Raw genomic sequence first — 15,056 nt, forward strand, 5'->3', positions numbered from 1 at the left:
GGTCGGTGTTTTTGTCTTTTCAGTTTAACTAATGTTTTTACACTTAAGGTTTGCTCTGATCTTATTTCACAAAATTTTTATACTTGTTTTGGTTTTCCTAATAACGCAGAATGAATTCTATAAATTCGTCCACATTTAGCTTTTCTTCCTATGTAATTAGTAACTGTAGTGAAGTGTGATCGTCTCTGTGGGTGAGGAACTGATGTCTGCATGTTGCTTTTATGTGAACTAAAGTGGCCCCTAAACATCTCCAAAACTGCAGTTCTTGTGGGGTGTGTCCCGGTCTGCAGTGGTCAGTATCTATCAAAAGTGGTCCAAGGAAGGAACACTGGTAAACCGACGATAGGGTCATGGGCGGCCAAGGCTCATTGATGCACGTAGGGAGCGAAGGCTGGACAGACGATCTACTGTAGCTCAAACTGATGAAGAATTCATGCTGGTTCTGATAGGAAGGTATCAGAATACACAGAGCAGCGCAGTTGCAGGGCTGTTTTTGCAGCAAAAGGGGGACCAGCACAATATTAGGAAGGTGGTCATAATGTTATGCCTGATCAGTGTATATACAAGAACTTAAGAGCAATATTCACTTTAACTGCATTTTCCTTAAAATAGGAACCCACTGTATTTGCTAAATATGACTTTGATCATTTTGTATATACTTTTTATACTTCTGAAAACACTTATGTACATTTTCAGATAAAATATACAGAGGACAAACATTCAGTCACATAAGAGATTGTTGTTTACTTAAAAAAAAAAAGTAGTTTAATCCATTAATACTTACATGTATTATTATAAAGAATATAATTCTGTAGCACTTCACAACACAAACATTAACATTTATTGTTTAGAACAGTTCCAATACTTCTTTTAGTGAAATCAGTTTATTAAGGGTGCAGCTTCACCTTCTGGTGGAAATGGGGTGAATGCATTAACCAGTGCAGGCTAGAGAGAGGTAAGGTGAGGAGCAGGGGATCCAGGAGAGTAAAGGGCTTGTGTTTATTTTATTATTATTTTATTAACCTTTATTTAAACAGGAAGATCTCATTGAGATTAAGAATATATTTTTCAAGAGTCCTGGTCAAGAATGGCAGCAGCACACATCCGTTTCAATACATAAAACAAACATTTTCAGAGCACAGATTATAAAAACCACAATAAGTATACTCCTTCAGATTCAAACCGTTCTGTAGTTGGTTCCAGTCTGATGGTACGTACGATAAGTTCTGTACGGACTTTAGGTAGAGTTAATAAAAAAATTAAATCCTCCGAACGCAGCGAATAACCCCCTGTGGATTTCTTAACAATATAGGACAGGAGGTAAGGGGGAAGCAAACCCAAAATTGTCTTGCACACAATATTATACCAGTGGCAAAGTCTGCAGGAGGATAAGGCAGTCCATCCAACACGGGATACAGCACACAATGGTGGGTAAGAGCTCCAAGATTAGTAATAAAACATAAAGCCCCATGATAGACAGAATCCAACAAATGCAACACCTGTGAAGATGCATGCATATAAATTACATCACCAAAATCTAGGATGGACAAGAATGTGTCCAGGAGCAGGAAGAAGCTGGGAATCCAGGGAATCCAGGAAAAAACAAAAATACAAACGACTAGAGTTACAAAACTAAGGTTATCTAAGCTGAGAAGCTTTTAACTGCTGGGTAATGAGGAGTGGATTTGGAACAGTTGAGTCTAATTAGCAGAGGAGGAAATCTACTGGCTGAGCATTTGGGGTGAATAACTGGGGTAGTAACCTTCAGAGCCACCAGATGTCGCCAAAATTTCCCTGAGTGAGGACAACTAGAACTCCTGACAATAACTCACTCTGGACCTGACAGAACAGTTGGAGATTCAAACCCTGGATCTCGGGTTAGTGTGCTAGAGCAGTTTAGGTCTGTAACACCCACACACATGAGATTTAATCTATTTAATCCATTATTATGTTTCTTATTTTATTTTTTATTTGTCTTAAAACAAAACCCTCATCATCTTGATCAGTATCTCAGACCTTCTCATCAAACACAGAGCGAGTAATTACTCACACTTACACTGTTTTTCTCAGCATTTTAATTTACCTGACAAATTACAGAGACAATCACAGAGACATGTTCTCACTTACAAACTTAATTATGTTTAATTAATATAAACAATTTTTAAATTTGATGCCTTAAACACACTTAAAAAGTTGGGACTGAGGCAAAAAGTGTGAAAAGTTTACAGAATATTCAGGAAACGATCCACAATGAGCAGGTGAATTCTTAACAGGTGAGGGAATCATGGTTGATTATTTGTTTGTTTATTAGAATTTTAACGTTATGTTTTAGCACGACAGTGCTACCCACTTAGCCACCGTACCTCCCTCATGGTTGATTGTAACAGGAGGATCCACCAAAGGATCAGAATTAACAAGCAAAGATGAGGTGTGGCTCTGGTGTGCTGTCACTGTAAATATATTTAACATCTTTTATTGTTATATTGTTGTTATTACTTGCACTGTTTTTCTTGAATTTTTATATGTATATCTGTAATTAATATTATAATGTATATTTACTATTGTTATTATTTTCTTTTTATTATATTTCCTGAATATGTAACTAAGCTTTGCCAATATGAATGTCAATATTATTCCTGAGATTGAATGGTCAGCCCATTTAAAAAGTACAATTTCCATCATTCTGTAGATTAAAACTACAGCTATTTAAATTACTAAGCTGTTAAAAGCTCTAGGTACACGTGTTATATGTAACACTACAGTCCACTTTCTTCTATATTTAATCTACTGTACAGACCAGAGCCAGCCTATCAGAATTCATCTTCTCATGTGTGCTGAATTACAGTCAGTACTACATATAGTACATCTGACCATAAGAAGAACCTGAATGGAAACCTTGAAAGCCAGACGCTCATCCCTCAGTTACAGCAAACTGGTCATTAATCTGATCTGTAAGATAAAAACACCAGTATAATCATGATCAGAAATCCAGTGTAAGTTTGATCATGAATTATTGCTGAATGTTGTGCAGTTCTTACTGTGAGCTCTGTAACATTTCACTCCCAGAATGAAGGTCACCAGCAGATACGGAGAAGCCAAGCCGCCACTGCACTACTGATCATCTTCAGCACTGACAGTGAAGCTTCTGTATATTAATCACAAAATACATAAACAAACACAAGTCCAGTGTCAGAGTATAGGCACTTTAACCCATGTTACTCACTGTAATATTATTCATTGGGGTAAAAGGATGTGATCATACCTGGTTCAGGACCTGTACAGGTGAGTCTCTCTGTAGCAGAGCTGGTACTGACTTTGTTGGGTGCAGTGCAGTTCAGTGTAACTTCTTCTTCTGCTTTTGAGAGACTGAAGTTCAGCTGAGCTCCATCAGCATCTTTATATCCGCTCCACCTGTAGGAGACGCTCTCAGCTCCAAGTGCTTCACACCTCACATTAATCATACAGCTGTTTGTGGAGACCAGCCACGTCTGATTCTTCTCAATCTTAATGTTGGTAATGGGATCTAAAAAAAATCAATTTAAATGTGTTAATTAAACAATACATTTCTTACAAATGAATGATATAGCAGGGTCACTGCTTGACACGGGCAATGTAAGATGTTGTACAGGGTGGCTATACAACCATGTGGTTGACAGTTTTTGGTTTGGTTAGAGGAACAGGAGCACCAACTAGCAAGTTATGTTAAATTAGAAAGCCTTTTCTCACTAAATGTCTGTTTATTGAGCTTTTTACATATAAGATGACTATTTTCACACCGGCTGTGGCTGCTCCTCCGCGCCACCAGATGTCCCTGTACCCAGATTACTAAAGTGGAGCCACTTCCTGTCTGGCGAATATGTCGTGGGGGTAGAAATACATGTTGCGAGGTCTTGTTTGGTGTTTCCGGCAATTCTAAGCGTTTTCTAGTGTATATTCTAGTGCAGAGGTCACTAACATGCGGACCGCGGTCCGAGTCCGGACCCAGAAGCTGTCCCATACAAACCCAGACCTACAGCCAAAACAGAAGGTTATTATTTAAAACCTGACAGAGAGCTTCTATTGTAACCGGCACAGCTTTTGTAGTCTTTGTGGTAGCGGTTTAGTGGATGAGCAAACGCACAGACGAATTCAGACTACTCAGCCAATCAAGTCTGTGCATACCTGGCGTTAAACATTGCGACTCTACAGTGCAGTGCAGACAGATGAGCGAGTTAGAGGCAAGTTACACATGAAAAGACAGTAGAGAGAAAAAGAATGATAGCAAACGTAGAGAAAACGAAGGGAGAGATACAGACGACTGTGCCAGAGAAAGCTTAGAAAAAGACGGGTGAACAATAGGAAAGTGGAATAGGAAGTGGAATAAGGAAGGCGCTTTCACAAAAAGAAAAGTGGACAGCGAAAATAGAGCATCTAGAATAGACAGATTCATTTATGTTCATACTTCCTACTGAGAGCTCTAAATTTTTTATTTTCTCTTATTTTGAAATGCAGCTCAACTTGTATTTAGTAAATGAGAAAATATTATACATATTGGCAATCATACATACTGTATGTGTTTATGTCTCTGTTACGTGACAGTAAATATTGTCAAAAAAGTTTTTGAATTGAAATTCATTTAATTTAACAGTCAGTACATGCAAATGTTGATACAACTACTAGGCTACTTAAACATATATCACACTAAATACTTAGACATTATGATCTTCCGGACCTTTGCTTCAAGAAATTTTCTCTAACTAGACTAACTAACCTCTTTCAATTTTAGTTGAATAGCCCTGTTCTAGTGTTTATTCTGTTTCCTGACTGTCAGTATTCTTGAGCCCTTCAGATTTGTTTGCTTGTATATTTGGATATCTCGTGTATGACCTTGGACTGTTTGTGGATTTTGACTTTGTGTCAAATAAAACCTGCACCTGATTCCTAACGTTTCTCGTGAATACTTCGTGACAGCTATGGCAGAAGAACAATTTAGACAGAAAATAAATATACAAGTGCCTAATTATGAGTGCAGGCCACACCTTCAACTGTACTGCATGGAAGTGGTTATGAGTAGGGGTGGGTTTATAAAATCGATTTTTCAATTCGAATCGATCTTTATTTGAACGATCCGATATCGATTCATATAAACGCGAGATCGTGCATGTTTGGACGTGGTATCATTAAACCTTTCATCACTTCTCACGTTTGTTTTCGTGACAAAACGTAGTTTGGGAGACCAGAGAAGCTCGTCTGTGATTCCAGTTGGAGATAGATGGTGTAGATGTGAAACCCCCCATCACCTGTGAGTCGTGCAGTGTGAACTGTACAGCGACCCGGCAAATCAGAAAGTCGTGTCGTGTGAACTTGGCATAAGCTGTGCAACAGCCAGGTGTATGTTTATATTACATTTACAATATATATATATATATATACATATATATATATATATATATATATATATATATATATATATATATATATATATATATATACATATATATATATATATATATATATATATATACAGTATATATATATATATATATATATATATATATATATATATATATATATATATATATATATATATATATATATATATAAATAATAATAAAAAATGAATGTTACTGTTTTGGATTAATTATTTATGTAAACAAAATACACAAATATTTTTAATAATGAGTGTTCTTTGTACAATTATCACATTCGTTCTCTGAACATCTGTACATATTTAAACAAAACCTGTTAATGTAACTCAAATATGCTTAAATGTGTTGAATCGAAACTGAATCGAAAATCGAATTGAATCGTGACCTTGTGAATCGGAATTGAATCGATCCAGGAAATTAGTGGCGATACCCAGCCCTATTTATGAGACTGTACGGGAGGAGAGCGGGAATGTAAGAATGTTGGGCTAGAGTTCAGTGTGGCTCCATCTTTGTGCTGGACAGTCAAACCGCACCCCAATCCCCTTTTATTTATTTACTTATTTAGGAAAACAAAAATGTGAAACTGGCATTAAGAGAAAGCATGAGGATGATGCAGCTCAGTGATAAATTCAGTTCTGATTAAGGAAATCTCATCAGTTTGGGTCAGAATTTTTTTCAGCAGATCAGGGGTTCACTCTGTATGAACCAAATCCATTGGGGGCGCCAGTTTTAGTGTTGCTTTTGCTAGCTTGTTTCATTAAACATAACCAAATTAAACATAAACAAATGTTTATAGGCAGTTATAGCTTAGTGGTTAAGATACTGGACTAATAGGTAGAAGGTTGCTGGTTCAAAACTTACCACCGCCTGGTTGCCGCTGTTGGGCCCTTGAGCAAGGCCCTTAACCCTCAATTACTTAGACTGTAAACTGTCACACTACTGTAAGTCACTTTGGATAAAAGCATCTGCTAAAATGAAAATGCAAAATTCATTCATTCATTTTCTTATCTGTTTATCCAGTAAGGATCGTGGGGGGTGCTGGAGCCTATCCCAGCATTTCAATGGGTGCCCTAGTACCACCCTGGATGGGGTGCCAGTCCATCGCAAGGCAGACACACACACACACACACACACACACACACACACACACACTTATAGGGCAAATTCAGTGTCTCCAATTAACCTGACTGCATGTTTTTGGACTGTGTGAGAAAACCGGAACTCCCGGAGGAAACCCATGCAGACACAAGGAGAACATGCAAACCACACAGAGAGGACCCCGGCCGCTCCACCTGGGGATCGAACCCAGGACCTTCTTGCTGTGAGGGGGCGGTGCTACCCACTGAGCCACTGTGCCACAATTAAATTCAAAATTGTGATGAGTAAATCAAATCAACTTGAATTAAACAGGAACAAATAATAAATTTGGCATTTTTTACCACAAATATTAAAATGAAGATGGATAGCTTCTGATAATTTATGCTATGGACAGCCCTGCTTTTATTAAATTATTTTAAATTAATTCTAAACAAACTTACTCTGAATATAAACGTAAAATCTTTGTGTATCAAGCTGCTCTTCATGTCCATCTGACATCACAACATACTTCCCAGAGTCCTGGAGCTGAAGATCTTGCACAATTACTCCAATTTTATCTTGGTCCACCTTTAACCTTCCACTAAACCGAGGTGATACAGGTGATACATTATGGTCTGGAGTGTAATCAGCAAAAGTGGTATCATTGAACTTCCACTGAACATATGACACCAGTTCTTGTGGATGTTTCAGAAAGAGATCCAGAGAGCTTCCAGCAGCTCTGTACAAGGTCTCTGTGTTCCCATCAGCCACAATACATAAACCTGCAGCAGAGCACAAGAATAATGTTATTATCTGTGCTGCTCTCTCAGCTTTTCTCTCCAGTCAAAATTTTCCTCAAGTTAGAGTTTTGACGGGTGGGCGGGACCTCGTCACTCATTGGCTGCTGGAGATAAGCACGTGTACGTTTATATTCTTGTATTGCCAGATTGGGATGTTTTTATTTTAAACTGGGCGATTCAAGGAACACAGCATTACAAATAAAAATGTTTTAAATGTTACTAAATGTATAATAACTAATCTGTAAGATATCAGCAGTTTATTAGTATAATGTTCTTTATGAGCATGCATGGGTGATTTTCCATGCATTTCGGCGGGTTTTGAAATACGTTTTAAGACTGTAGCAATCTGGCAACCCGGATGACAGCACAGTTTGGACATTTGCAGCAGCAGTGTATTTGAGGTGTTTTCACTTTATTTTAATATTTAAATCCTAAATATATGTTTAAATCCTAAATATATGTTTTAAATATTACTAACCCTTAGTTTAATTACTAAACATATAAGACTTTATCTCAGGGAACGTTTGTTAATTATTATTTATTTCCAATGTTTTAACCATAATTAGTTTATTAATGTCTCTTTTTGCTCCTTTATTAACAGTGTGGAGCAACATGGTGCAGCAATATGAACAGAGGAATCCATTCCTGTTTGTATGATCCTTTAGAGCCGCGTCTCTTATCCAAACATCTACAAATAATCTGTGGGCTGTAATCAGAGAAACGCATGTAACTCTTTAATAAGTGTAAATAATATATTAATCTGTCTGATTTCATTTTCAAATGTAGTTTTTTTTTTTGTGTGTATCCATATACATTGTTGTACTTAATATTTTTTATATATTCAAAATAATTAAAAACCCAAAACATCTTTGTGCTGACTATTATTGTTATTATTATTATTATTATTATTATTATTATTATTATTATTATTATTATTAGAAGCAGCAACAAATCAAATCAAATCAAATCAAGGTTTATTTGTCACATACATGGTCATACACAGTACAACTGGCAGTGAAATGCTTTAGTGACTGCTCCGCCACAGTAATTACAAAAACTACAAATAGTTAAAAAATATATTATACAGAAAATATAAAATGTATTTAAAAGTAAAAATATAGAAACACTGGAAAAAAATTAACAATATAATTAAAAAGAGCAATTTAAGTAAAGTGAACATTTGAAGTATTAACAATATAATTACAAAGGGCAGTTTAAAGTGAACAAGTGTGTAAAGTGACAAGTAGTGCAGAGACTGTGCAACATAATGCTACATAATGCTACATAATGCTATACAGATGTGATAAATAATAAATACACAAGTACTAATCTATACATATACATACATATAAAACAGTATACACGCATATACTTATATACACATACATATGTCCACATACTGTATATACACATACAGGGGTTGGACAAAATAACTGAAACACCTGTCATTTTAGTGTGGGAGGTTTCATGGCTAAATTGGACCAGTCTGGTGGCCAATCTTCATTAATTGCACATTGCACCAGTAAGAGCAGAGTGTGAAGGTTCAATTAGCAGGGTAAGAGCACAGTTTTGCTCAAAATATTGCAATGCACACAACATTATGGGTGACATACCAGAGTTCAAAAGAGGACAAATTGTTGGTGCACGTCTTGCTGGCGCATCTGTGACCAAGACAGCAAGTCTTTGTGATGTATCAAGAGCCACGGTATCCAGGGTAATGTCAGCATACCACCAAGAAGGACAAACCACATCCAACAGGATTAACTGTGGACGCAAGAGGAAGCTGTCTGAAAGGGATGTTCGGGTGCTAACCCGGATTGTATCCAAAAAAACATAAAACCACGGCTGCCCAAATCACGGCAGAATTAAATGTGCACCTCAACTCTCCTGTTTCCACCAGAACTGTCCGTCGGGAGCTCCACAGGGTCAATATACACGGCCGGGCTGCTATAGCCAAACCTTTGATCACTCGTGCCGATGCCAAACGTCGGTTTCAATGGTGCAAGGAGCGCAAATCTTGGGCTGTGGACAATGTGAAACATGTATTGTTCTCTGATGAGTCCACCTTTACTGTTTTCCCCACATCCGGGAGAGTTACGGTGTGGAGAAGCCCCAAAGAAGCGTACCACCCAGACTGTTGCATGCCCAGAGTGAAGCATGGGGGTGGATCAGTGACGGTTTGGGCTGCCATATCATGGCATTCCCTTGGCCCAATACTTGTGCTAGATGGGCGCGTCACTGCCAAGGACTACCGAACCATTCTGGAGGACCATGTGCATCCAATGGCGGTGCCGTGTATCAGGATGACAATGCACCAATACACACAGCAAGACTGGTGAAAGATTGGTTTGATGAACATGAAAGTGAAGTTGAACATCTCCCATGGCCTGCACAGTCACCAGATCTAAATATTATTGAGCCACTTTGGGGTGTTTTGGAGAAGCGAGTCAGGAAACGTTTTCCTCCACCAGCATCACGTAGTGACCTGGCCACTATCCTGCAAGAAGAATGGCTTAAAATCCCTCTGACCACTGTGCAGGACTTGTATATGTCATTTCCAAGACGAATTGACGCTGTATTGGCCGCAAAAGGAGGCCCTACACCATACTAATAAATTATTGTGGTCTAAAACCAGGTGTTTCAGTTATTTTGTCCAACCCCTGTACATCTACATATAAATTAGACGTTGTGTAATTTAGTCCTAAATGCTATTTTCGTTGAGGACTCGAATAGCTTGTGGGAAAAAGCTTCTTCTCATCCTCTCCGTTTTGGCTTTTAGAGCACGAAAACGCTTCCCAGATCGTAACAAAGAAAACAGTCCATTACTGGGATGACTGGGGTCCTTTACTATCCTCCTGGCCCTTGTCCAGCACCGTTTCCTGTATATGGACTGCAGGTCAGGAAGCTCAGTCCGGATTATGCGTTCAGCTGAACGCACCACCCTTTGTAGAGCCTGCCTATCCTGCTTGGTGCTGTTTCCGAACCAGGTTGTGATGTTTCCCGTTATGATCGATTCAATGGTGCAGGTGTAGAAGTTACGAAGCACCTTGGATGGTAGTTTGAAGTCCCTTAAGCGTCTGAGGTGATAAAGACGCTGACGAGCTTTCTTTGCCAGCGCAGTGGTGTGGCAAGACCATGACAGGTCCTCAGAGATGTGAACTCCAAGGTACTTGAAATTGTCTACTCTTTCCACTGCGGTGCCACTGATCATAACGGGGTGATAGTTCCTCTCCTGCTTTATGCTGCAGTCCACTATCAGCTCCTTTGTCTTGCTGACATTAAGGAGGAGATTGTTGTCCTGGCACCAGTCCTCCAGGTGTTTAATCTCCTCTAGGTAGGCCCTCTCATCATTGTTAGAGATCAGGCCCACCACAACAGTGTCGTCAGCAAACTTGACAATGGTGGTAGAGCTGGAAGTGGCCACACAGTCATATGTGTACAGTGAGTACAGCAGGGGGCTCAGGACACAGCCCTGGGGGGCACCGGTGCTAAGTGTGAGTGTGGGTGAGATGTGTTTTCCTACCCGCACAGCCTGAGTTCTGTCCGTCAAGAAGTTAGAGATCCAGTGACACAAGGATGGATGAAGTCCCAGGTTCTCCAACTTGATGGTTAGTTTAGAAGGGATAATCGTGTTAAATGCTGAGCTGTAGTCAACAAACAGCATTTTAACATAATTACCCCTCCCAGCGTCCAGGTGTAATAATGTGGTGTGAAGGAGGTAGGTGATGGCATCGTCTGTAGAACGGTTGTGGCGGTATGCAAACTGTAGAGGATCCATAGAGTCCGGAAGTGATGAGGTGATGAAGTCTCTGATGATCCTCTCGAAGCACTTCATCACGACTGATGTCAGGGCCACTGGGCGAAAGTCATTGAGGCAGGCTGGCTGGTTCTTCTTCGGGACTGGAACGATGACGGACTGTTTGAAGCACGCTGGTACGATGCCCTGGGTCAGGGATAAGTTGAAAATATCTGTGAACACCGGTGCTAGCTGGTCCGCGCAGGCTTTGATGACTCGGCCGGCGATCCCGTCCGGTCCTGCTGCTTTCCTGGTATTCACTCTCCTGAAAGCTCTCCGTACATCACTCTCCCTGATGATGAGGGGTCTCTGCGTTCCGACGAGCTCTGTGTGCATGCTGGTCACGCCAGTAGCGCTGATAGCATCGTTAGCGTTGCCGGCTGCAGCCTCGAAGGGAGCGTAGAAAGTGTTCAGCTCGGTTGCCAGAGACGCGTCCGCACTCACCAGTCTGGAGGGTGGGCTTCTGTAGTCCGTGATGGTCCGTAGTCCCTGCCACAGGGTTCTAGAGTCACTCTGCTGGAACTGTGTCTCTATTTTCTCCCCGTAGCGCCGCTTCGCCTCTTTCACCGCTCGGAGTACTCCGTAAGACGCAGCTTTATATTCCTCCATGTTACCGCTGATGAGCCCCGCGTTGTAGGCAGCGGTGCGAGAGTTCAGAGCGTCGCGGACAGTTTTATCCACCCACGGCTTCTGGTTGGGAAAAGTTTTCACTACGGTAAAACAGTAGCAGTATTATTATTATTATTATTATTATTATTATTATTATTATTATTATTATTATTAGAAGCAGCAACAGTAGCAGTATTATTATTATTATTATTATTATTATTATTATTATTAGAGCAACAGTAGCAGTATTATTTTTATTATTATTATTATTAGAAGCAGCAACAGTAGCAGTATTATTATTATTATTATTATTATTATTATTATTATTATTATTATTAGAAGCAGCAACAGTAGCAGTATTATTATTATTATTATTATTATTATTATTATTATTATTATTATTAGAAGCAGCAACAGTAGCAGTATTATTATTATTATTATTATTATTATTATTATTATTTTTATTATTATTATTATTAGAAGCAGCAACAGTAGCAGTATTATTATTATTATTATTATTATTATTATTATTATTATTATTATTAGAAGCAGCAACAGTAGCAGTATTATTATTATTATTATTATTATTATTATTATTATTATTAGAAGCAGCAACAGTAGCAGTATTATTATTATTATTATTAGAAGCAGCAACAGTAGCAGTATTATTATTATTATTATTATTATTATTATTATTATTATTATTAGAAGCAGCAACAGTAGCAGTATTATTATTATTATTATTATTAGAAGCAGCAACAGTAGCAGTATTATTATTATTGTTAGAAGCAGCAACAGTAGCAGTATTATTATTATTATTATTATTATTATTAGAAGCAGCAACAGTAGCAGTATTATTATTATTATTATTTCACTGTGTGATGGTCCATCTAAGATGCCTCCAAGCTCAGAGAAGTTGACGCCACTTCTGGATATGATTAACATTGGAATTTTTTTTTGCACAGTAAAGGTTTAAGCATCATTTGTGTAGTAGTAATTCTGTATTGTAGAGCTTGATAAGGTTTGATAAACTAATCCCTCACCCATGTGGTTATATCAGCTATTGTTGTGTATGTTGTTTTCTTACATATTTGTGGACAAACTGGATCCTCTGATCATCTTTGCTTATCAGAGACTCTCAGCCTTTCCTGGATGCTGCTTTTGTACCAAACCATGATTACAATCACCTGTTTATAATCACATCTTTAATGACAAGATAGAAAAAATACGACTTCAGAGTCAAAGTGTGTCACTTGCCAATGTTAAGTATGGACTCACTCCGAGCAGCATTGGTGATAATAGTAACGAGTTAATCCAACTAAATTCCTTTAATCCAATCTCCCAAAATGAACTAACTGTGTTGATTAAATCATCTAAGTCATCATCGTGTATACTCGATCCTGTTCCAACTCGTTTACTTAAAGATTTACTCCCAGCTATTGTAGAGCCCCTGCTTACATTAATCAATGCATCCCTTAGCCTTGGGTACGTACCTAAATTGTTTAAAAGTGCCGTTATTAAACCCCTGATTAAAAAACCTAATCTTGATCCACATGTACTAGCTAATTATAGGCCAATTTCAAACCTTCCTTTTGTCTCTAAAATATTAGAAAAAGTCGTTTCCAAACAATTATGTTCTTATTTGAATGAAAATTGTATTCATGAAAAATTTCAATCAGGATTTAGACCCAACCATAGTACCGAAACCGCATTAATTAGAGTAGTTAACGAGTTGTTAATGTCTTCTGATAATGGATGTGTCTCTTTTCTTGTTCTATTAGATCTTAGTGCAGCGTTTGATACGGTCGATCATAACATTTTACTGGAGAGGCTAGAAAATACAGTTGGTGTTAAAGGACTCGCACTCTCTTGGTTTCAATCATATCTGACTGACCGCTCGCAATTTGTTTATGTAAATAATAAATGCTCGGAAACTACAAAAGTAAAGTGTGGTGTTCCACAGGGGTCGGTACTTGGACCTCTATTATTTACACTCTATATGCTTCCACTAGGCGAAATTATTCATAAACATGGCATAAAATTTCACTGCTATGCAGATGACACACAGCTGTATATATCAGCCAAACCAAATGATACTGACACAATCAGTAAGATAGAAGATTGTGTAAACGACATAAAAAACTGGATGTCGTGTAATTTTCTTTTACTTAATTCAGATAAAACTGAGGTTTTACTTGTTGGCTCTAAAGCTGCAAGAGACAAGTTGTCTAACCTGGTGCTAAACCTAAACATGTTCTCTGTTACTCCCAGCCCAGATGTAAAAAACTTGGGTGTCACAATAGATTCAGATCTTTCCTTTGATACACACATTAATAATATTACTAGAGTTGCTTTCTATCATTTGCGTAATATCTCTAAAATAAGAAATATACTATCTGTTAATGACGCCGAAAAACTAATCCATGCGTTTATAACTTCTCGGTTAGATTATTGTAATGCTCTTCTAACTGGATGCTCTGGTAGATCCATAAACAAACTCCAGTTAGTTCAAAATGCAGCAGCTCGAGTGCTAACTAGAACTAAAAAATTTGATCATATTACTCCTGTTCTATCATCTCTACACTGGCTGCCAATTAAATTCCGCATCGATTACAAAATACTTTTACTAACCTATAAAGCGCTACATGGTCTGGCTCCACAGTATCTGAGTGAACTTATTAATCACTACAGCCCAGCGCGTCCACTTCGTTCACAAGATGCAGGGTTACTTATAGTTCCTAAAATTAAAAAGACCACAGCTGGTGGAAGAGCATTTTCTTACAAAGCTCCACAACTTTGGAATAATCTTCCTGCCTCTGTTCGGGATTCGGACACAGTCTCAATGTTTAAGTCTAGACTGAAAACATATTTATTTTCTCAGGCTTTTGATTAAAATAGACAAAGGAGCAGAGCTTGGGGGTTCTTGGTCATAGAAACTTGTGGTGATCAGGGATGTTGGGTTGCTGTCGTTCTGCCTCTCTTATCCGATCACTCAGGTTTGATGACGGTGGGGAGATGGGTGCTGATGTCCTATGAAAGCCTTCATGACCTTGTTACCTGCTCGCTCTCCCTTTTAGTTATGCTGTAATAATTAGGGCTGCCGGAGTCTAAAACTCTCTGTAAAACTGTTTTACTCAACTAGCATTGTACATTATTAACTACATTCTCTGTTGTTTTACTCCAAAGGCATTCTGATGGAAACCTGTTTACCCGCCGAGGTTAAGGATTAAAGTCGAGACTGCCGTGACAACTATGCTGCTCGTGCCGGATGTGACGGGTCTGGAGTAATTGCACCAAGAATGACAAGAAATCACTACAGACTTTATTATTACCAGTTATAACTTTTAGATCATTTAATTCTGTGTT

This window comes from Trichomycterus rosablanca, chromosome 4 (assembly GCF_030014385.1).
Source record: "Trichomycterus rosablanca isolate fTriRos1 chromosome 4, fTriRos1.hap1, whole genome shotgun sequence".
Lineage (NCBI taxonomy): Eukaryota > Metazoa > Chordata > Actinopteri > Siluriformes > Trichomycteridae > Trichomycterus > Trichomycterus rosablanca.